The following is a 26,312-nucleotide window of genomic DNA, read 5'->3' on the forward strand; positions in this document are numbered from 1 at the left end:
CTACTCCTGGTCCCCAAAAGCTCTTTCAATCTCACAATGAAAAATACTCTCATTCTATCCCCAAGTGTCTCCATAGCCTTCACAGTGCAAAGTTCAACACTGTTCTACTCCAAGACTCAAAGCAAAACCTCAATTCTAAGCTTCCATGAAACTCCAATATACATATTATTTTTTCCTTTTTATTACCAACCACCAATAAAATAATGGGAAAATGAGCATTTCTAGTGGCAGTGTAAGCAGTATCTTTCTAAAAGGAAGAGTAAAGGTAAAGAAAGGAGGTCTGAGACCAACAACCACCACAAAAACCAAACCCAGTAGAGCAAATATTAAAACTTGTACCTCCATATCTGACAAGTTGAGGGCATGTAGTTATGGAATGGAGAACCTAGAAATCTTAGGTATGCCCGCTTTAGGAGCTTTCTCACTGTCTTCAGCTAGCTTGGCTCTCTGGCTTTCCTAGGAAAACTGTCCATGTTCCTGACCTGTCCAGATATCTAGGGACTTCATTACACCTTCAGTTTTATTCACATAGCTTCATGAATTACCTTCTCAGGTGATTCATCTTCTTAGGTATTCATGAGACTATATGATTCAGTTTTTACAGTAGCTTCCAGAATGAATTCTGACCTTGCTATATATGTCCCAGATTTCTGACCTTCCTTAGAAATCTGGGTGGAAGCCTCCATGATCACAGCTCTGTATGTCTGCCAAATAAGCATCACATAGAGCATGCTAAGGTCTGCTGTGAGCTCAAATGTTACTCGACTTACTTGGAACATAGCTGGAATAGTCCCTGAGTGCTGGGAAATTGTTTCCTAGGCTATTTTATGAGGGAAGGGAGCTCTGGCCATTCTCTTCTTAAAAAACATTTTTTAAATGAACTTCTACTTTTACCATGGTTGCCTTGCATGGTTGGAATCTTGTGATTTCTGAGATTCTTTCAAGCATCATTCCTCTTCTTCCACTGTGAAGTTTTTGGCTCCTTTTTAATGCCTAATCCCTTCAGTAGCCATTTTTTCTTTTCTTTTTATTTTTTTTTGGCTTCTCTTTTCTTTTTCTTTATATGTGCTCCTTTTCTTGGCAAACTCAGGTGTGTCCAAGTTTTCCATTCTGCTTTTTGCTCACAGATCTCAATGTATACATGGATAAAAGTGACCAGAAATGATCACGCCATAGTCTACTCCATGGGCTGGCTTTAATCTTCCTCTAGCAGATGAATTAATCCGTTAATTTCAAAGTCAGCTTTCCACCCCCTTTAAAGAGAAGGATAAAATGTAGACAAGTTCTTTGCCAGAACACATGGCTGGACTCTGGCGGCTCATACCTGTATCCTAGCTACCCAGGAGTATAAGATCTGGAAGAAGTTCACAAACCAATCCAAGAAGAAAAGTCTATAAGACTCCATCTCAAGGTAAGTAGCAAAAAACTAGGCGGAATATGGTTCAACTCATAGAGAACAAGATGTGAACAAGAAAATTGAGCAAGAATGTGAGGCCCAGAATCAAAAAATAAAGTAAAAGTTTTTTTTTTCTAGTCCTGGGCCTTGAACTTGGGGCCTGAGTGCTGTCCTTGGGCTTTCTTAAGGCTAGAGCTCTACCACTTGAGCTGCAGCACCATTTCTGGCTTTTTCTATTTATGTGGTACCAAGGAATTAAACACACGTCATTGTGCATGCTAGGAAAATACTCTTGTAGGTAGGCCCGACGCCCTGGCCCAAAGTAAAAGGTTTTAAACTGCTGAGCGTGGTAACTCATGCCTGTAATCCTAGCTACTAAGAGGCTGAGATCTGAGGATCATGGTTCAAAACCAGCCCAGGCACTAAAGGCCATGATACTCTTATCTCTAGTTAACCACTAGAAAATGGGAAGTGGAGCTGTGGCTCAAGGGGTAGGGCTGTAGCCTTGAGCTGAAGAGCTCAGGGACAGCACCCAGGCCCAGAGATCAAGCCCCGAAACTAACAACAACAAAAAAAGGAATAGAACATATATTATCTCTAGAATTCAGCTCCCAGAGTCCTTGCTTCCATTGAAGACTCATGAGCTTGACTTTCATTGCTTGTTTTTGTTGGTATTGTAGGCTTCTGAAATCTAGGAGAATCACCACTAAATCCCAATCACATTCTAAGGCTTCTCTAGGCCACAGCTCCAAACTTTTCCAAATTCCTCCTATAAAACAATCCTGAAGACTTGGATCCACACTGTCAGGGGAAAGTCACAGTTACATGCCACTTCTCTAGTTCCAATTTTCTGTATATGTCTGTTTTTTCTCTTTGCTGTGACAAGCACCAAAGATAAACAACTCAAAGCAGGAAGTTATTCATTTTCAAAGGTTCCAGGTTATCTTGGTAGAAAGTGCACAGCAGAACAGTTCACAGCCTAGTGACTAGAAAGCAGAATAAGAGTGACATGTGGGAGACTGAGAGAGAGCACAAGAAAAGCAGTCAAGGAAAGAGAAAGAGAGCAGATGCCTGCACTGGCTGCTTTCTGTTTCGCCTATTTGGGGTAGTGTTTTAAAATGGGTCTTTCTCCTATTGTTAATCCTCTCCAGAAACTCACACAGAGAGACCCCCAGTAGTATGTTTTACCAAATTTCTAGGCAAGTGAACCTCAGTACACTCAAACTGACAGTCGACATGACTTCAGAGGTTCATTCAAGCATAAAGTTAAGTATAAGCTACAGTACAATGTAATATTATTGTTTGTCTTTTTATTATTATTATTAAAATTATGCGAAAATTGAATACATTAGAAGGAAAAGTAGATCTTTATGCCTCCTTTCAAGACTAACCCTTATTTATGCCATATTAGTCCCTGACACAATTTTAAATTTGGCAGTTACTCTCTAATCCAAAAGACCTTCCAAAGAACAAATCAGTGAACAATGGGAGAATTACTTGGCTCCTTGGAGATAGACTATGCTCTGTACCAATTAGGAGTCACTAAGGTAACCAGGTAACTGCAGAGAATGCTTTTGGAGATGTGAAGAAGGAAAGAGTTTGTATCTTAAAATATCCATGAATACTCAATTACAAGACATTCTTCAGCTCCTGTGTCCAAAAATAACACAAATAGAGCTCAATTTAAAGGGGAAACATCAGTGCTACTTATGAAATAAGTGCTTCTTATGCTATAGTCTTGACAACATTTTCAATTTTATTATTAATCATCTATGCAGATGTGTACCAAGATATAAAACACTGAATCAACCATGAAACACCAAATAATAAAATTAAAATTTAAAAAATCTGTATATGTATCACAGCAAGAAAAAAGGTGAATCAACTTTCTGAAGGATAACTGCACTAATCAACATACTCTTTCAGGGATAAATTTTAGAAAATTCACTGAATAGTTTAACAACTTTAAATTATCCTGTTATAACCCCATAAAGTAAACAAATGCCAACTCACTTAAGTGTGATTCTCCAAATTATAATTCATCTTAGAGAAACATACTTTTGAAAACTTTTTACTAATAAATGTATCCTTACTTGGTGGTTAACATTAGGTTATTCCTAATGACATTCAGATAAGAAATAATTTATTTGAAAGAAATTGGGAGGAGCCAGGGTAAAGAGCTCATCGATAAAAGGATTCTGTAGGATATGCTAAATAAAATGTGCTTTACCCATGTATCTCAAGTGCCTGAAAATAGTTCGTCATCATTTTCACTGTTTTTTTTTTTCTGAACAGTGGCTTCCTTTTTTTGAAATTAAGAATTTTTGCTTATTTAATGTTCACCTGTGCCAAGACTGACAGCAGGAAATGAGGCTTTAAGGCGCATATTTTAAGAGCAATCACTTTCTGACTATGCAAATTTTGAGGAGTTCATCTTCACAGTATATAAGGTGCCATTAAAGAAACAATCTAAATTCTGTGGTGTCCACTGAATTTTCCACGGGCATCTTACTCAACTCACTTGATTGTTGCTAATTACACTTACGAACCTATTTATGTTGAGACTTGGGATGCCTATGACAGTAAGCTAGGCCCCAAGGGACACACAATGGCCTGTTGTAAAATTGCACTCTACTAGCTAAAAATGGTTTTAAATTTTGAAATAATTCATCAACACACACACAAACATCTGGCCCACAAGGTCTGAATATATCTATTCCTGGGACCTTTCCCCAAATGTTTGTACACTTTTCCCAGACACTCTGGAATATTGCATACCTGAGTATATCTTGAAACCAAAGCTGGCTCCTCCAAAACCATGAATACATCAGAGGAAGTACAGTGTAAGCCATTAAACAACCAACATCACAACAAGATTAAATCAAATGTCCTTTTAGTTTTAGAAATATGCACATTTTTAGCTATAAGATATAGAAGATAGATTACCCTAGTTCATAAGGTAGTTTTCCCCAGGTTGCCTAGTGTGCCCTTGATGTGCTGACTTGAAATTTTGCCAACTCTAGGGACCCTCAGCTTCATAATATGTAGTACTAGAAGACTGCATTCACACCCTCCTTGCCAAAAGAAAGAAAGGAAGAAAGAAGAGAAGGTTTTCAAAAAATGCTCATTCTATACAATAAATACAATCTAAGAAGAAATACTACTTATAAAAATTAGCCTATGAACAACAAAAGTACCCCTAGGGACATCTCAAAACACATTTCCCAATGTCTTTCATGAATGAAACCAAGCTCTGACTTACTTGCTTTTTAGATAATTTGTTAATTTCATTTACTTAGCTAAAAAAAAAAGTCAAAGATTTTCTGTGACTTACCTACAGTAGTCAGTGTAGAGATCAGAAAATAAGTCCTTCTAGAACAAGCTAACTTTTTGGATTAATTGGATCAGTGGAAAAAAAAAGAATGACGACCATTCAAACTCTTTCATATTGATCCACACAAGATTCAGGACAACTAATGTGACTCAAATACTAGAAGTTTCTTAAAGAAAAATATTTTTCCTCTACCCTGTACCTCCACTGTTAGATCATTGTTACTTCAACTAACCTGATCTTAGGTCACTGCCTTATGTGGTAAAGAGTTGCTTCCTCTGCATAGTCTTAACGTGTTTTCATCAGAGTACCCAAAAAGGTATCATGAACAGGATGTTATTTCTTAATCCATCAAAGTATAATCATAATTCACATATTTCTTCCACTACTTGCAGCTATTCCTGGGGGAGGAACTGTTTATTGTCTAGAATTGTGGTTCTCGGGAGGTGGTGGGACTCACAATTTGTAACAGAAGCAGACTTGAAAAAATTTATATACACATCTCACAGGCAAGTCTTCAGGAAAGTTCGCTTCAAAGTGGGGAAGTATTCTACCCACTTTATTGTCTCCCCAGGGTCAAAAACCGTGGCCTTGATGGCATGTAATAATAACTGTCATTTTTTTTGTTTCAGGAAGATTTACCAGAGATATTTATCACCATGGACATTGCAGTGTATGTTTTATCTATTTTTAAAAAATAGATTCATGGAAAGGCTGGATAAGCAGAGCTTCTGTATGGCAAAGGACACAGCTAGTAAATTAATTAGGAAACCTACAGAATGGGAGAAGATCTTCACTAACCATACAATGGACAAAGGCCTCATATCTAAAATATATCAACAACTCAAAAAATGAATCACTCCAAAACGAATCTCCAAAGTAACAACCATCCCATTAAAAGATGGGCCAAAGACTTAAAGAGAGTCTTCTCTGAAGAAGAAATAAAAATGGCCTATAGACACATGAAGAAATGTTCGACCTCTCTGGTCATAAAAGAAATGTAAATCCAAACAACTCTAAGATTCCACCTCACTCCAGTTAGAATGGCCAGGATCAAGAAAACTAATAACAACACATTCTGGAGGGGATGTGGCCAGGAGGAATCACTACTACACTGTTGGGGGGAGTGCAAACTCATCCATCCACTATGGAAAGCAGCATGGCAGTTCCTCAAAAGACTAAACATAGAGCTCCCCCATGACCCAGCAATTCCACTACTTGGCATTTACCCAACCATCCAGAAACAAGGGCATACTAAATCCACTAGCACAATGATGTTCATTGCAGCACTATTTACCATAGCAAAGATATGGAACCAACCTAGATGTCCCTCAGTTGATGAGTGGATCAACAAGATGTGGTATTTATACACAATGGAATTCTATGCTGCTGTCAGAAAGAACAACATCGCCCCATTTGTTTTTTTTTTTTTTAATGGATATGAGAATGTTTTATTCTTTTTCTTTATTTTATTTCTTTTTTTTTTGTAGGTCATGGGACTTGAATTCTGGGCTTGGGCTGTGTCCCTGAGCTCTTCAGTTCAAGACTACCTCCCTACCCCTAAGACATAACCCCATTTCCCCACATCGCCCCATTTGTAAGGAAATGGAAAGATTTAGAAAAAAGTCATATTAAGTGAGGTAAGCCAGACTCAAAGGAACATAGGTCCAATAGTCTCCCTCATTTGTCATAATCAGTAGAAACTTTGGGCTCTTCTAGCAGAGATTTACAATAGAACAAAATCTACAGACATTAGGCCAAATAGTATGACACTAAATGTAAGGACCTCCAGGAGAAGAAAACAAAAGCCATATAATGAGTGACTGTTGTCCTTAATGTACTATGTTTTGTACTATGTTATCTCTTATCTCTTTTGCCATCCCTTGGTTATCTCATATTATTACAATATTTCACCTTATTATCTGATATTTTTTATGTGCTTAATTGGTTATTTGAAATTGGATAGGGAAGGGGGAATCAAGATAAGCAGGGGGAGGGTGGGAGGGAAATGGGGACCATGTCATAAAAAGGGTATCAATGTTTGTGAAGTAATGCACCTTCTATCTGGTGAATATAATGTAACCCTTCAATTAATCACAACAAAAAAGAAAAAAAGAAAAGAAAACACCTGGGAAAATATAAAACCCCCAAAACAATGGAATCAGAACCTCACAGTAAGATTGAGCCCTGCTACTAAAAATTTTTCAGATGATTCCATTGTATAGTGAAGAACCTAGGGTTTTAGAGTGGCAGTTGTACAAAGAAAAAGAAAAAAATATATTCTGCACATAGATTTTCCTAGAGTACTGTTTTTGTTTAGAGATTTAATATGAAGTCAGAGAATTGAAATTGGTGAAGATAAAATCTGCATTTGACCACTGGAAAAAAAATAGATTCATAGAAAACAAGCCAGCAAAATCTCCAAACAAAACAACAGTAAGAAAGGTGTTTATGTAATTTTACTTACCTTTTCTGTATCTGTCCTCCCTCCCTTTCATTTCCTCTCCCTTTTTCCCTCCTACACACACACACACGCACGCACGCACACACTGTTCCTCTTCTCTTTCCTCTCTGTCCTTTTGTACAGGTACTAGGACTTAAACTCATGGCTAAGGCACTCTTCCTTAGCTTTTCCTTTTCTTTTCTTTTTAAAATTGTATTTCATTGTCAGTTTACAGTTACATTCATCAGGTAATGGGTGCATTACTTCTCTAACCTTGATACCCCTTTTCATGCTTTTGTCCCCCCCTTTTCCCGCCCCCCCCCGTCCTCTCTCAATCATCCCAATCATTTTAGCTTTTCCCTTCCCTTTCCTATTTCACATAAACAAATCAAAGCAAGTGCTGTATCATTTTAGGCACATTCCTATTTTCAGTATTTTGCTGGTTAGTTAGTTGCACATAAAAGTGACACAGATTTGTCTTCCCAGGATGGCTTCAAAGCATGACCCTTAGATCTCAGCCTCCTGAGTAGCTATGATTACATGCATGAGAAACCAGCACCTGGTACTCTCCTTCCTTTATTTTATCTCTCTTCCTCCTTCCTCCCCTTCCACTAAACTAAATCTTCAATACTTCATTTTTCTTTCTCATAATTTATCTTCTGTAGTTTGTAGGCCTTTGCATAATGTATTTAATTAACAATTGGGATGATTGAGAGAGGACGGGGGAAAGCTAGGTAGCCACTTTCTTTTTTCAGCAGTGAAGAAAATGATGGCTCTTTGCTGAGGTAATTTGCTTCTATGGTTGGAGCATTTTGGTTCTCCCTTTCTCCCTTCTTCTGCTGTCATTCTGAAGAATAACATAAATCTTTTTAATATTCCACTTTCAACCTTATCTTTACTCTTTCTCTCCTATTGTCTTCACTAATTTCCACATATAACTAAACATACATTGGCTTAAGATGAAAGGGTAGGAAAAGATATTCCAAACAAATGGATGCTAAAAGCAGATATACAAAATTATGTTGCTATCTGATAAAGTAGACTACAAACCAAAATTAGGTAGTAACAAAGTAGGTTATTTTATACTTGTCAGTAAAAATAACATTTGCTCCCACATATATCCAAACTTCATTAAAATTACAGAGACACTCCAGCATATTGATAGTGTGAGACACAAATACCCACACGATGACCAATAGATAATTTAGACTAAAAAAATATCAATGAACAAATATTAAAATCAGTGGAGGCCAAATGGTCTTGATAGGGTCTATGGGATATTTCATCCAATATGTACAGAACATACATTCTTCTCAATAGCTCATGAACACTCTCAAAAAATTATATTTTGGTACATGAAGCAAGCCTTTGTAATTATAAAACAATCAAATTAACTATAACTATTGAATCAAAATAAGATAAATAAGGTGAAAGGAATGATACTCAGGTTCTAGTTTTGACATTTTTGACTAAGTAGATCTTATGTGTTTCTAAGAATTACTGGAGGTATTATTATTCTTATATCTAGTCCGTATTAAGAATCATTTCCTTAAAAAAGATCATATTGAGTATCAATTAAACATGCTCAGATTCTACATAATTGCTAGTTTATATTCCAACTCCTTCTCATGGCATTCAAACATCTGTCCCTATGTCTGACACCTATGTCTCCCTGACCTTTGCTTTTACTCTTTGCTACAACTTAATGGAATCAGAGAAAAAAATACGAATGAAAAAGCTAATCATTTTTAGACTGTCTCAAATAATTTTTGGATATGTAGCTTTTGTCAATTTTTTAAAAGACCATATTTCACGAAGACTTTATACCCAAATCTGTATGTCTGATACATAATTAGAATAGCAATTTTTGTTGAATGCTAGTGTGTAAATGCCTCACCTGACATGCTTGTGAAAAGTACAAATTTCTGTATTTAATTCTCCTTTAACATATATCATAAAATTTGTAGTTTGTGACATATTTTGGATTATGGAAGGGGTACCTTTGGGTGAGACCTGGCACTTTCTCCTCTTATTCTTCTTTCTAATAATCAAGAGTTGCCTGTATAATGTGAGGTAATGTGAGAAATAGAAACTGACCCAACTTGTGCAGATTCATGACAGGTGGAAGCTTGGAATATATGTTAAAGATCCTATCAGAGGCATGGCATAGTACAGTAAGCAAATTCCATTGCAAGTTTATGAAAGATGAGGTTTCTGGAAGTTGCAAGTAAAAAATTATCAGAATGATAAAATGCTTTAGAATTTATTTTAAGGGATACAATGTAATCCCAAAGGTATAAGGACTTTTTTTATTATCCTTTACTAACAATACTAGCAGAATTGAGTAAACCCATGCCAATCAACTTTACAATTACATAAGAGAATAACTACATGCATAAAAGATAGTTCTACTGTTAAATTGCCATACCACTGCTCAGATTGCCTTCAAATTCTGTTGTGTTTGATGAATGGATCAGTGATAAGTGATTAGACTGTTCTTCTGGTGGTAGTGATTGGTCTAATATATGTGTTATATTAGACTGGTCTAATATATAATAATATAAATGCAGCAAACATTTGCTCTAGTGTTAACCAAAGGTGACTTGAAAAACAGTTCTCAAACACTAGAAGCCTTTCTAGTTTGCATGAATTTTTCCTAAATATTTTGAATTTTTTTATTTAGCTACTCTTGTCTGAGTCGTTAGTGGTCTTGGAGATTTAGTAATCAATTCTTCCCTCCAGCTCCTTTGTGTCCCATTTTCTGAGTACACAGCCATTCTGTATCAAAGGTTACCCAGAGGTGAATAGCTGATGTTTTATGTCTTTATTCTGATCCTCATCTAATCAGCTGATATGACTTTATCATATAATATATAGTTAATAAATTTCCCAAACTTGCATATTGTGTAGGATAGATGTGATCACAAGATGAAGATGTATATGAAGTTAAATTGTAATAAGACCTTGATCATACAGAACATGTGAGAGAAAATACATTCACAAAGAAAAGGTTTTATTTTTACCTTCTAAAAAAGAAACAGGTTTATCTTCGTGATTGCTGTTCTTATTGTACTATGTAAAATTATTCCTTTCTCTCTTTCGTTTTTCTTTTTTCCACTTGTGGTTAATCTCATGAGGTTACTGCATCTGAATTTGGATACTGGTATACTATATATGTACTTATTGGTTTATTTGAAATAGGAAAGGGAGGGGGGAAACAATATGACTGGGAGGAGGAGGAGGAGGAGGAGGAGGAGGAGGAAGGGGAAGGGGACAAAAACATGAGAAGGGGTATCAAGTTTCAAGAAATAATTTACCCATGTAACTGTAACACCTCCAATGATAATAAAATATAATAAAAAAATAAGTACTTGTAGAAATAAAAAAAAGAAACATGAGAGTGGTTCTGTTATAAAAGATACTCTCTGGAAAAATAATTCTGTTTTCTTTGGTACATAACAAGGACTATTGGAAGAAGTGCATATGATAAGAAGAAAGAAAGTATATTATATGTTTCATGTGTATCACTTCCGGAATTTGCTGCTGGCAGAAGCTTTGGAACAAAACTTTTACTTGGAAATAAGAGAAACATCAAGTTAGCTACTTCCAAGAAAATCTTTGAATTTTCTAAATTCAGCATTTGCAGAAAAATATACAGTTCAGTATAACTTCTGATTTTTGTTTCAATCTATTAGAAATATATTTATGTGTGTACATGTATATTATATATGTGTATATCTATATATGTAGGTTTATATATGCACATGTTGATTAAACAAGTGCATTAGGCGGTTAGAATAATCTAATGTTCCACTGTAAAAGAGAAAAAGGCTTTCTTAAAGACTGGATTCTGAGTGAAAATATGTGCTTTGCTGATGTATCTTAAAGCTGTGATTTAAGTAGCACATCACTGATTGTTGAAGGCATGTTATCTCCTTTAGGCCACTAAAATTCTATTAAGTGTTATAGAAGAGGTCATCTAATCTACCAAACAGGCCTGAAAGATGGAATGCTACTCCAAACATAAGCAACTCCCCCACTTCTCAACAACAGGAGCAGGGACCTGGGAATATTATTTTAGCTGCCTGAGAAAGGTAGGTGAAAGTCATGGACCAAGGGCAGGCAATTATCTCCTTTGCTATGTGTTAAGCAGTATTTTCCCCTAACTGATAAATTACTTCCAGCTGTTGGCAACAATTTTCTCCTCATCATGGCAGGAGTGAGAGACCCTGGCAAACGCTGAAGAGCTGTGTGAGTCACTGATTAAATCCACAATCCAGCTGGAGGCCAGAGTCAAGAGCTGTCGGGAGTGTGTGGAGGAAGAAGAGGAGATAAATTTTGAGTTCACTGCCAGGAGGTGGAAACTCAAAGATGAACGTTCCCAGTTGAAGAAAGAAATCAATGACCTGGAAATAAATTGGGAAGTCAGAAAAGACTAAGAAGGGTGTGATAGACCACAAGGAGTATTTCTCTGTGATGTTACACAGTTCTGGATACCTGAACTCCACTCTCAAATCAGGCTTGGGAACCTTAACTGCTATGTAACATGGGAGACTGTAGTGTTACAGTGTTGAGAGCCAGACCGCATAAACTGAAGAGGCTGATAAACTGTGGGATCCCAATTCAGATTTCTACTTCAGACTTGGGGGAGCCTATTTAATTAAAAAAATATTTTCATCAAGACTACAATTCTCTCTCTGGGAAGAGAACAAACATGATGCCTTTCTTTTTGTGTGTCGGTCATGGGACTCTAACTTTGGAACTGGTCATTGTCCCTGAGCTCTTCAACTCAAGGCTACCATCCTACCCCTTGAGCCACAGCTCCACTTCCAGTTTTCTGGTGATTAATTGGAGATAAGAGAGTTTCACTGACTTTTTAGTGCCTGGCTTTGAATCTTGATCCTCAGATCTCAACCTCCAGAGTAGCCTGGAGGTATGAGCCCGTAAGTGGATAAGCTGTGAGCCTGTAAACTCACATGATGCTTTTTAAGAACAGATTATTTTAATTTTTGTAATACCTGGTATACTGTATATGTGTTTATTTGAATTAGGGAGGGAAGGGGAACAACAAAATGGTAAAACAAAGGACAAAGGGTGAACCAAGGTGATACTCACAAGATAATATACTGGAAATAAACTTCACAGTTCAGGATGGTAGAAGACTGGGGGAGGGAAAGTAGAAGAAAAAGTGGGAAGAGGTGACAATGTTTGACAAGAAATGTATTCACTACCTTAGGTATGAAACTGTAACATCTCTGTACATCACTTTGACAATGAAATTAAATTTAAAAAAAGTACAGATGATTTAGGATATGTCTGACTTCTCATTTCTGCCAATGATGTGAGGCCATCACTTGAATCCCAGTTAAGGACTTAATCATTTAGTTTGTTTTAGTTGTGGTTTTCACTTGCGCATCTATGTATGGATTGAGGTTAGTGAAAGATGGAGATCAATCCTTTGATTATTGCTAATTTCCAAAATGAAACTTTGATTTGGAGGATTATTAAATAGAAGCTTTTGTGTCTATTGATTCCCTTTCATAAAAAGCTCATTGTTCCAAAAAATAAAAGTTAGCATTGACTTTTTCATGTTTCATCTTTTGGAAGCCAGTCATATTCTGAGGACACTGAGACAGAACATGATGAGTATGTTTCCCTCCCTGATAAATCAGAATAATTAAATTACCTTCATTGGTATTATTACTATTTCTGTTGAACACTGATATGATATTCTGAAATTTTTCCATATAATAGACTAAATATTTGATTGACCCGGATATCCCATTCCTAGACCATTCTCAATATCGGATCATTTGGGGAAGGAAGGGGGACAATAAATTGAATTTAGAGTTTTAAAAGTCTATCACAGGACAAGGTGACAGAAAAGAAGCTTTCCCCTGTTGGGTTCTATTAATGAGAAGAATCTGGGAACAAAGGAACAACTCTGCTTGGAGAAGCAAAAGAGAGAAAGGGAAACAGGAACCACAAAAGTAGGACAAGTCTACTAATGAAAAGTAGAAAGGAGCAGAAAGGTGTCAGTGTAAATTAGAAAAGGTTGCAGCTCTAAGCCTGGCTCCCACCATAGGAAGAGTAAGCTGAAGCCTGAACCATAGGTAAGGGGAGTGGCCTCAGTGACAGACTAGTAGAAGTAGCTGTAGAAAAAAATTGCATTTCCAACATGTATTAGACCTCAGTAGGGAGCTTGGTGGAATAGTGATTTCCACATTATGACAAGTCAGCATTGGACAGAGCACACGTTCGCTCTCCATACCTTAGAGAGCTATGTCAAGACACCATCGTGAGACTGGGCCTTCTGTCTGAGATTGAGGTACACTGGAGTCCCTGAAAACAAGGAGTAGTTGGAGCTCATGATGTTTTAGGGGCTGGCAGAGAGATGTTGATTCTTGTGGAGAAGGAGTGGCTTTAGAACAAACTGAAAAGTTAACAGGAGCCTGGGAAGCAAAAGATGAAGTGATCACCAACCCGTTCCTAACTACTGGGAGCAGTTTTGTTGCTTGAGAACCATTTTAGCAATCAGCAATCAGCTGAAAGAGCGCTCAAGTTCTAGAATTTTCTAGCTGACAACAGGTGTCAGGAAGCAAGCAGACTTTTGTTTTTTCTTCTGATTGTTCTGGAGAAACTAAATATAAACTTCAATGGAAAGTTTCTCCAATAAAATGTACCAAATTGAAGATAATTTAGCTATATTAGTACAATCAGAAGAAGAAAAATAAAGGAAATATGTACAGAAATGAAGGACCACAAGGACACTATTAAAAGACCTCACTTATGAATAAAGAAAAAGAAGTGGTGCAAGATAAAAGGAAACCTTCAGTAAGACAACAGGGAAATTTTCCCCAAATCTTGAGAAAGATGACTGTTCAGACATCGTGCAACAAACAAGGCTGAAAATCACTTCAAGACCTATCTCTAGATCATTAAATTTACAGAGTAAGAAAGAATAGTGATAGTGGTTAAGGCTTATAATCCTTGCCACTCAGGATGATTTAAATGCAAGGGTAATAAAAATGTGAGTATTTTATTGAATATTTCCTATGGCATAACTTGTGAATATTTTCTATGAAAACCAGACATTCAGATCATGCTGAAAGAATAATTTTTATTCATTTATCTTCCTGAAAACCTGAGAGCTAATACTATTAAATGCAACAGTACCTTAGTATGCACAGTACATGACTCATGGTACACAATGAGAATTAGCAAGTTAATTTCCATAATTATGATCCTTAATGATTAGAGAAAGAAATTATGTTTAAAATCAGTAAGTTTTATATTGACTTATAAAAGCCTCAGAATATTATTTAATAACACCTACTGTAAGTGTTAGACCACATGATTATTTTACACCAGATGCATTATTAGAACATAATTTTAAATATAAAAAGTAGTTTTGCAACATACATATCTGGATAAATAATTTTATCATAATTCTTTTGAGCTCAGAATTTGAGATTTCATCCTGCTCACCATCATTTAGATCCTTCACTTTATGACTTTACTTTTTGAGGTGCTGTGTTATTTTTCTCTTTAAGTCATTCAACAAAGTAGTTTATTAATACAGTACATCTTCATTAATGTAACCCCTTTCAACATTCTCGAAACCCCTCCCAAATTACACCTTCTTTGACTTTTCTTAAGTTTTAGGATATATATTATTTTTTTTTTGCCACTGAACAAAGCAGTACAAGTATATAATGCATCTTGATCTGTGTCATCTCTTCAACATCTTCACAACCCCTCTGGATCCCCCTTTCCTTTTTTTTTCTCGTCTGTGGTATATACAAGGAATTCTTGCCAGCATTCTGCTACCTTCCCCCTTTCATTCTTCTATACCTTTCTCCTTTCCTGCCCCCTTGCATGTGCCCATTTCCTGGTACTTACTTGCTTTGACTTAGTCTTTCTGAAGAATTATACTGAGCTCTCCATATAGTATATTTACTTTCGACTGCTTATATTACCCCCTCCCCCCACGGTGTGTTTACTTGAAGATTTATAGCCACCACTAATGAGGAAAATCGTGCAACCTGTGCTTCTCTGGGTCAGGCTTACTTCACTTAATATAATTGTTCCAAGTTTCCATACTTTTCCTTTTTTTTTTTGCCAGTCCTGGGGCTTGAACTCAGGGCCTGAGCCAGTTTTCTTATTTTTAAAATGTGTTCATGGGGCCAGAAGTTTGGCCTAGTGGTAGAGTGCTTGCCTAGCATGCACAAACACCTGGGTTCGATTCCTCAGTACCACAAACATAGAAAAAGCTGAAAGTGGTGCTGAGGCTCAAGTGGTAGAGCTCTAGCCTTGAGAAAGCCCAAGGATAGTGGTCAGGCCCTGAGCTCAAGCCCAGGACTGGCAAAAAACAATGTGTTCATATTGTTATTTTTAAGGTTTTCTTATTTGTCTACAAGTCATTATATGGGGATTTTACCTACCTAAAGCTTTCATTTTACTATTTTTTTATGTTTTGAAAAGACTGGTTAGTGGTAGTAGAATTTATATGTCACTTCTCACTGCTAGCCTAAGGTTTTCTTTCTGGTTGTAGATGCACAGGAAGTTAGACCCTCTCATCTATCCAACATCTTGAAGAAAATATATTATGACACATTTTAAGCCCCATAAAAATAACTCAGTCTCAATGTTTCATAAATGTGCTTTACTTTCAAACATGATACCAATCTCTAAATGATTAGTATCCTATTTATTACCCTTGTCTCCAGATGATTTTTGATTACATCTAAAAATTTTAAAAAGATCAAATTTTAAATTTATTAAATACTTTGACATTGCTATCTGAATGACTTCTTAAAAAGATTCTTCAAGAGATTATTTCTAAATAAATATTTTAGAAATGCTTGATGTAATGACTGTTTTATTTAAAATGAGTGTTTTGGATCCTATGGTAACCAGTTGGAAGGAGATTACATTTACTTAGAGGTGATAAACACATTTTACTTTTTTAGCACCTTCTTTATCACACTTCATGTAAAGAACTGGTAGACTTCTCATTTAGAACAATCTAGAAACTAATTTTCCCTAAGTCCTGGTACTTTTATTTATTGAAAAGAAAAAACATGGTCTAAACTAGATTTTATCTTTTTTTTTCTTTTATCCTAACGTGCATAATTACTTAAGACAGTGGCTTCACTATATGATAATACAATTCTGTTATCTTCCACACCAAAAAGGTTAAGAGCTCTATAACTCCTTTCTTTTTCCTAAAATCCTACCATTAATAATATCGGATGACTATTAGGTTGATAGTCTCCTTTCTGCTACCAGTTCTAATTCATTGCCACAAATCTTGTTGAAATCTCCTTCCAACTAGAAAATCAAGTAAAGGGGTTTGTTAGAATTGCATATGAAATTAATCATGCTATTTCTTATGAGAAGGTTGCTTAATCTTACTGTTCATTCTATAAAGCAGATTGTTAGTAAAGATGATCAAGTAAGTAAATGTCAAGTAAGATATTGTATATAACATCACCACATTAGTTCTTTTTTAATTGTTTTGGTTGTCATATAAAAGATAGATTCCTATTCCTTCACTAAGATCTTCAGTCCTTGTATGAAATTTAATAATGTTGCTTATCCTTAAAGACTAAAAGGGAATAATCACTTAACTTGTATGCATTCTGTTTTCTTTAGAAATTTCCAATAAAAAGGGTCTTGCTAGCTTTTTTAATTGAGAGAAGGAAAAAATATCATTCTTGACTAAAGACTATGTTAAACATGTTTAGTAAAAATCAGAAATATATATTGCTATAAGAGTCATATACAGGACTTGAAAAAGGAACCAGAAATTGGGGGGAAAAGTTATTTGAACTTTACTGGATAGACAGCTTTGAACTTACCTAACATGGGAGGCTTGACTGACAGGTTGAAAAAGGAAGTAGAAGCCAGATTTTCTCATCCAGGGGTGAATAAGGAACAGGGAACAATATTTCAAAAGATTCATCAATGGAGGCCTTCTAGATAATTTCTGTCTTTTTGAAGAAGAGACATTCAGATCACCTGTCTAAGCTCAAATGCCAAGTAAAACATCCACATAGCAGGCCTTGCAGAAATAAGAGTTTCTTACAGTTGAACATAGGCAGTAGGACCAGTACTAAGGAAATATTCTTAAGCCTTCCTTACAGACTTCTGAACAACATAGTAGGTAGTAGGACAGGAGAAGGAAAAGGCAACTCAGAATAATATCTTAGGAGTTGATGACAAACGTACAGTTCTTGAGATGGACTACATCAGGCTGACCTCATGAATTATCACTAAGATCACACAATCATTATTTCACTGTGACCTGAGAGTAGAAACTGGTTTAATCAGAATTCCAGATCCTAATGGACCTTACGGATCTTTATGGTGATGGTATAGTGATATAAGTAGAACAGAAAAGTCCTGAAAAGGGAGACCAGATCTATCTCTCTTAAAGAATAACTGCATGTGACCACTCATTAGAGGTGACCTAATTGCCTATAGCGAATATCTGAATGAATGGTGAACACAGATTTTCTTTTTGAGGAGAGGTAAACATTTCCCTTGTGTCTTGGGCCTCTGTTTATCATGGCGTCACCAGAATAAAATTTTATCATGTGTTCTTTCTTTAATGAACCTGTCAACCTATATACAAATCACCTGGGAACCTTGTCACTATTATCTCTCTTGGTTTGGGGATTCGGAAGTCAGCTTATAGGTTTTTCAGTCATATGGTGGCTGAGGCTAGAATCATTTGTAGATGATTTCACTCAGGGGTCTGACTCCTATGCTATGATCTAGATGGAAATCTCTTCTTTTGATCCCTTTACAAGACTGGGGATTTTTTCTTGCATGGAAGTCAAAGAAGAGTTGGACTCTTTTAGTTTATTTTCCGTACTTTGGGTGGTTCCAGAGTTTTAACTCAAACCTTCATTCTTGCAAGGCAGGGATTCCTACATCTAGTTCTGTTTGTTTGTTTATTTGTTTTGAAGGTGCATGATTCTTCATGCCTGGACAACTCTCCACCTATTTCAGATTTTTTGTTTCCTGGCATAACAGGCACACACCACTGTATTCAGCGTCCTTCTATTGAGATGGAGTCTCATGGACATTTTTCAGTCTGGGTTGGCATAAAACTATAATTCTCTCACTCTCAGTCACCCATGTAACTTAGGATATAACTATCTGGGTTGTAAAATAATCAATCAAACTCCTTCCCAAGATGACCTTTAACCACAATCTTCCCATTCTCAATCTCCCAAGTAACTAGAATTATAGACATAGGAAGTCACTGTCTGGTTTCTTGTGAATCCAAGATGTAGCCACCTGCTTACTCCTGTAATCCCTAAAAATCTCTATTCATGACTACTTTGCTCCAAGGATCACTAATATATTCCTTTTCTCAAAACAGCATTTGCAAACTTATCTATCCCTCTCTTGATGTTGGCATATTTGGATGCTTGTCCCTAGTACCTTTTTCTCCCCATCATCCAGGCTCTAAGCCTCAATCATTTGTTTCCTTTAATATTCTTTGCTTTCCAATTAATTACTGCAACGAACTAGTACTTTACTATCTAGAGTATCTATCTGGCATGTTCAAGGCCCGGAGTTGGATTTTCAAAACTGCAAGGAAAGAAATCAATCCCTTACTGTCCTACACCATCCCATTCCTGTTTCTATGTAGCTCTTTCATCATCTTGCATCTGGACAATTGCAGTGGTTTCCTAAACGTCCTAAAATGCTTCATATCTTCCTTTGCTCTATGGCATCCTAAAAGACACCTGGATCCATTTTACTAAAGCATGGCTTGATGGAGTCATGACTCTGCTTAAAAACAAACTCACAGTATCTGCTTTTAAAGACTCCTATGGCCTATCATAAAGCTCAACTGTTCTTTTTAGTTTTAGATTCAGTGGCTTGGATCCATAGTTCTTTATTCATTCAACCGTAATGTTTGTCTTCCACCAAGTAAACATTTTGCCACCAATATATCATTCTCAAACTAATTCTTTTCTCTCTCTGCAATGCTCTGCTCAGTTTCTCATAAAATTTTGCTTCTTCCAGAATTTCTGCAGCACTTTGGAGGTCCCTTTTGCAATATCACACTGTTAGGCCTTTAACTTTGCTTAAACGGAAAGCAGCTTTCAGGCAAAAGCTGGGTCTCATTTCACTCATTTTTCGGTGCTTTGTGCACACTGTGCACTCAGTTACTAGCGTTACCATCAACATATGCCTTTGGGGGCTTAGAGGCTGAGTGACTTAGTCAAGGTCACAACTGTAAACAGAGATGAGCATCAACTCCAAATTATATGTGCGGGTGACCACATTCTTCTGCTGCCACAAATATTTTTGGTAGGATAAATTGATTGTTTAGCTCTCAACGGCATATGCATTAAACTGAACTTTTGTTTGAATTGTTTACTTCATCTTTTTTCCAAATTAAAACGCCAAGAATGCTAATGCTCAGTGGTACTGTAGAAACTGAAGCATTTTCAAAAACGTATTATGCTGACAGAGAGGCTCAGAACAATTTAGAAGTGATAGGCAATCTCACAATTATCTTGATTATTTTGCATTCCCATTGGTTTCTACAAATCTGGGGAGGCAGCATTTTTTAGGTATCATTTTAAGAAACAGTCTTGAGATGAAAGTGCTTTATTCCATTAACCTCCTCTTCTCCAGTGCTAAAATGTAGTGTTTTCTTTAAATTTGAAATCAAAGAGATGACCCTTGTGCCTGTGACATCCCATAGAGGCCAACTGTAGGTAAACATTGCCATGAACTTCTGCAGGTCCTGCTTATTAACATACATTAGAGATTGAAAACACCACACCATTGCCTTGTGGTGCAGTGGACGCCTACCATGTGAGACAATACCTAAGGGCAAGTATCTTTTCTGTCTGCCTACATGAGCTGACCATTCACAGAAACGCATAGTCCACTAGAGTTCTTAGAATGTCAGAATGTCTGTTCTAGCTATTTCTATATACCACCGACTATATGTGTCCATGTAGATATCATTTTTGTTCTTTGCAAATAACAGCACTACATAGCAGAGGTAAGGTCATAAACAGAAGTGCCTTTTCTCGCATCTCCATACGTTTCTCCCGGCTTGTCTGGTGGCTCCTTATGTTTTTAACCCCAAGACCCCAAAAGCCCTAGGATTTGTAACAATTTCAGTTAACTAGCTCAAGAAATCAAATAATTGTTAGGACTCCCTTTGTTATCACTTCATAGAGATGCAGGAATCCAGCGTTTCCTGGCATCTCTCTTTTCAGTTCATATCCTAAGCCTGACACTTGCTAGTTGTGTGTGATATTAGGTGAGATATTTAGCATCTCTGATACTCAGTTTTCTCATTTACAAAACAGCTGATCTGAACTTCAGAGGACTATTATGAGGGGAAAAAGAAAATGTCCATTATGACTGTCAAAGTCATTTTGGAAACTGAGAGAAAACATATTTAACAGTTTTGTATTTGTAAATACAAAATGTTGACAACATAAAAAACCACTACAGGTGCGAATACACCTTTTTTATTCTAGTTGTTAGTGGAGCATGTGGATAACTGAACACACCTGGCCTTTAGTATAGTTACCTTGACCTCCATAATATTCACAACACTATATGGAAACCAGTGATCACTGAATCTCGTTCACATCTGGATTTTCAAACATTGCTAAAACTATGTGCACTGTAGATTGTGCCTGCCAGCTGATAGCACATGGCTTGGACATTTGTCAGTCTCCAAGTTGGGGGAAAGGACATGCATCTGAATTAGTTCTTCTTTGCAAACCAGTGGTTAATAAATACCAAGTTAAAAACTATCTTAGTAGTGGAGTTTATAAGGAAAGTTGGACCCTAATTTCTTTTTTTTTTTTTTTTGCCAGTCCTGGGCTTGAGCTCAGGGCCTGAGCACTGTCCTTGGACTTTCTCAAGGCTAGAGCTCTACCACTTGAACCTCAGCACCACTTCCGGCTTTTTTCTATGTATGTGGTACCGAGGAATCGAACCTGGGTCTTCATGCATGCTAGGCAAGCACTTTAACCACTAGGCCAAACTCCCAGCCCTGGACCCTAATTTCTATGTTGGCCAAGCTTTCACTAAAGCCAGCAATAACATGAGTGCTTAGGAATTCAGTAAGTTTCTGTCACATATATGGCACTATATTAGAGATACAAGAAAATGTATATTCATAGTCTTTTATGGGAAGCTTGGGACAGTTACTCTTGTAAGTTTGGAGAGACTAATCTGCAGCACAACACAGCCTAGATATGGCTAATATTTTTGCTGATTCAAAAGTTTCTAAGAGGGCTGAACTTGGCATCACTTCTTAAATGCTCCTGGTCTCTGGCCAATGCTATTTCACAACCTATAGGATAACATCGAGATTATTAGGTTCATCATTTTCAGCAGGTTTCATTGTCTTCTCAAAATTTCACTGGCATAGTCCCCTCTTCGTTGCCTTATCAGCAGTCTTTGTGTGTAGAGATAAAGGACTAATGTCATATGAATTAAGATTATCACATAAAAAGAATATAGAAAAGAAATGGGTATATAAGAAGCACCCAATAAATGTTCTCTACTACTTTCATTGTTACTATTAGTATCATGATGGTCATCCCCCATGGGACAAAAAAAGGTATCTGAAGATTCTCAAGCTTCACAAAAAGTGCAATGTAAGATCTGTAGAACTGTGGGAATCCACCAGTGTCATTTGAACTCAGAGCCTGAACACTATCCTTTGCCAGAGCTCTACCACTTGAGCCACAGTACCACTTCCAGCTTTTTTCTATGTATGTGGTACCACTAGGCCAAACTCCCGGCCCCAATGTCATTTTTTTCACCTTTTCTAAACAAGACTCTATGAATGACAAAAATTCAAGCTACAGCTAATTCTGTGATAAATGGGGATTCCTCTAACTTGCATTTGGAAGTTCTTAGTCCATTCTGAGGATCTTAGGTCGCTTGCATGGATTTCCAGAGTCTGACAAGAATCTGGTGATTAGACTGATTACCTAAATCACATAGAAAAACCAAAGGCCAGTAGCATATTCTTTTCCCCAAGCATGAAGAGTGAGTTCTGAGAGGTTGAAAATTGGAATCTAATATTAGCTCAATGGAATTATCTAGAGCCTGAAGCTCTAGTGATCAGAAGTATCCAGGCACTTTCTCCCAGCCTGATTGGTCAACCCTTTGGATCCACCTCCCTTTTTCTTCTTCCCCTCCCTAGACAACTTTCCCCTTGTTTATGGATTCTCTTTTATGCTCTAGGCATTATTCTAGACACCGGGGAATCAGTGGTAAGGCAAAATCTCTATACTCATAAAGGAGCTAAACATATAATATAATGGCAGGAGATGATCATGTCTGACACCTCAGTAGTGTTTGACATGTTTCCTTCTCCTCAAGAACAAAATTTTCTAGAGAAGAGTCGGAGTTCATCATTGACCGCTGTTCTCTGCATTTAGAACTCTTATAGGTACAGACCTTCAAATTTATTGCTTCTTCCTCAATCAGAAGATGTGATTTCATGAGTCTACACTGAGGAAGAGATCAAACTGGTTACCTAATCCCTTTTCCCTTGCACAGATTTTTCAAAATGGCCAAATCTTCTTCCAGAGCTCACAAGAGCATTCTGAGAAACTGTACATTGTGTAAGAGGTGTTTGAGTAAAACAAATAAAATATTAGGTGAAACAAAAGCCATATCTCTGGTTTGAGAGTGATATATAAATGTGCTGCTTCAGTTGGTAAGTCTTCCTCCATCCTGGGAGTCTCACAGCAAAGATGGTTATTACCCACTGACTAGGTCAGCGTGGTAAGAGTTCAGCGGATAAATATAATGCTTAAGTTACTCTTGCCTTAAGTAATGCTTCTTTCTGAAATGGTTTTCTCTAGGCTACTTTGGATGGTCCCACCAAGAAGCTGATACAAACAATTTTAAAGGTCAAAGGATACTATGTGCAAGACCAACCACACATGCCTCTTACACAACTTCTAATTTATTGAACATGCATGTTTTTTTTTCCTGGGGTTTTAAGTGAACTTACATCATTTTTACAGTCAGTAAAAGCCAAGCTCTGACCGTTTGCTCTAACTATCTCGCTGGATTTTTCTGCTACTTGTTACTTGTCTCATTCTGCCTTTGTCGCATTGACCTCTTTGTTGTGCTTTGAAAATACAAGACATATTTCCAGCCCAGAGTCTTCCCCTAGTTTTTTCCTCTTTCTCAAACACTTTAAAAAAATTTTTTACAGAGACATGGAAATGTAAATTAAGTAGCTATCTTAGGAAAGTCAGGAAAAGTCTGTTAGAAAAGATTGTATTTGCTGCAAATCAAAACAACTAAGATTCCACCTCACTCCAGTTAGAATGGTCATGGTCAAGAACTCCAATAACAACAGATGCTGGCAGGGATGTGGCCAGGAGGGATCACTACTACATTGTTGGTGGGAGTGCAAACTCATTCAACCACTATGGAAAGCAATGTGGTGGTTCCTCAAAAGACTAACCATAGAGCTCCCCTATGACCCAGCAATTCTACTACTTGTCATTTACTTAATCGTCCAGAAACAAAGAAATATTAAATCCACTAGCACAACGATGTTCATTATAGCACTATTTACCATAGCAAAGATAGGGAACCAATCCAAATGCCCTCAGTTGATGACTGGATCAACAAGATGTGGTACTTATACACAATGGAATTCTATGCTTCTGTCAGAAAGAATGACATCATCCCATTTATAAGAAAATGGAAAGACTTAGAAAAAATCATATTAAGTGAAGTAAGCCAGACTCAAGGAACATAGGCTCAATGGTTTCCCTCATTTGTCATAATCAGTAGAAACTTTGGGCTCTCCTAGCAGAGATATACAATAGAGCAAAACCTAGATACATAAAGCCATATAGTATGGCACTAAATGAAGGACCTCCAGGATATAGAAACAAAAGCCATATAATGAGTGATTGTTGGCCTTAATGTACTATGTTATCTCTCATCTCTTTTGCTGTCCCTTGGTTATCTCATATTGATACAGTATTTCACCTTGTTATCTGATATATTGTATATATACTTATTTGGTCATTTGAAATAGGATAGGGAAGGGGGAAAACAAGATGAGGGGTGGGGGTAAGGGTGGGAAATTGGGACCAAAACATGAGAAAGGGTATCAATATTTATGAAGTAATATACCTTCTATCTGATGAATATAATGTAACCTGTCTATTAATTACAATAAAATATATAGAAAAAATATTGTATTTTAATATTATCAGCACACTTCTCAATATTATATTTTTCTCATATTATCCTCAAACAAACCACGTACTTGACAAAAGAGATATGTTTGTTTCCTCTGTCTGCCAGAATATAAACTTAATAATCAAGGATATTTTTGTTTTATTTATGTGTGTCCACCGTATAGAACATTGCCTAGAATTTACTGACCTTCTACATAAGTTTAGTATATCTCATGGTCTATTCTTCATAATCAACCCTACTTGATATTACATTTTACTTTTAATTTATCATACGTGTCTTTGTATCTTACATATTTAGTCATGTCTAATCTAATAGCTATTCCCAATCTTGCAGTTGACTTGATCGTGTGCTGGGAAGAGAACAGAGTAGAATGTTTGTCGGGAATTTGTATACTTGTAAGAATTATTTCCAGAAGTCCAATTCCTACATCAATGAAAACAAAAGAAATATCTTTGCTGCCTAGAGGCACACACTTTTAAAAACAGAATGAAGACAGTTTGGGACTATTTAACATTGTTGTGCTGTTCCATTTCTCCATGTTAAAAATAGGGTGAAATAAAATCAAGTTAACAAAGATAAAAAAATTCTAGAAAAGAAAACTGGCTTTAGTTCTTACAAGGGCATCCAACAGGATCTTTTTCATGCTACAGACAAGGGGTGAGATGGTATTTTTACAAACCAGAGGCAAGAAATAATTATATGTAAAATATTTACGTTGCACAGGAAATTCAGTATAAAATTTACTTTGATATGTATTGGCTGATTCCTTTTGGTTATAGGCATTAACTTTTTTGGTCCTGAAATCAATGGGTGAGTGATTGAAATGAAAGTTGATATAAGAAAGAAGGAAGATGGGTCCGAGACAATCGGGACGCTGCCTAGCTTTCTCTGACAAAAAGAGAGAACCAGGGAGTCCCACGAGCCAACTACCTAAAGAAATCCACAACAACAAACTGAAAAAGCAACGGAGAAGGACTCAAACCGGAAAAGAAATCCAGATAAAACTTACATCCAACTTTCTCAAAGAATTCAGAACGTGAGGACCCCTCCCCCACCTCTCGCCGAAAGCCGCGGAAAGCCGCGAAAAGCGGCTTGAGCGGGTGCCGGCTCCACGCGGGGAAAGCCGCCGCGGGCACCAGCTCTAATCCACGAAAAGCGGCGGCAGTGGAGGGCGCCAGGCTAGGAGCCCAACGGCTGCAGAAACCAGCACAGAACCGGGCCAGCGAACGGCGGAAGCAGCAGAACCCAGACGCGGAACCAGAACAGCAAGCAGCGGAACCCAGACGCAGAACACAGGCGGCGGCAGAGACCCGAGGGGAGTGAAAGACTCCCCACCACCGTGGAGCACCCGCAGAAGGACACAGAGGCATGAGTAATACAGCGCATCCCCAAACATATCGGGGTGCCAAGCAATAGAACTTAACTCAGATCCCAACACCCCGCTCGAGAAAGACTGGCGGGAGCAGGGAGGCAAGGAATTTAGAATCCTGTCCCTCCCCTCAACAGCCCCCTCCCTCAGGCCATTGACTGGAGATTGACAGGCGGGCTACCCATAAGACCCAGCACCCCACCAAGGGAGGCGGGGCTATCCCAACTCCCACCCGCCCAAGGGGCTCAACCCCCAGCCCTCTGACTGGAGACTGACAAGCGGGCGGACCCTAAGACTCAGCACCCCACCAGGGGAGGCAGAGCTGTCCCAGCTCCCACCCGCCCACCAGGCTCCTCTCCTAGGCCAGTGGATCTGGAGAGTGGAGGGCGTTGGGACCCTGACTTACAACAGTGGGTAGGGGGTGCGGGTAAATAGGAGCCTGCATCTGCCCCCCCTCAATTCTTGAGCGGGGCATGCTCCAGCTGGCAATCCTGAGCAAGACAGCACCGAGGGGCCTCCACAG

The sequence above is a fragment of the Megascapheus bottae genome, chromosome 1 (genome assembly GCF_031878675.1).
Source record: "Megascapheus bottae isolate mThoBot1 chromosome 1, mThoBot2.hap1, whole genome shotgun sequence".
Taxonomy (NCBI): domain Eukaryota; kingdom Metazoa; phylum Chordata; class Mammalia; order Rodentia; family Geomyidae; genus Megascapheus; species Megascapheus bottae.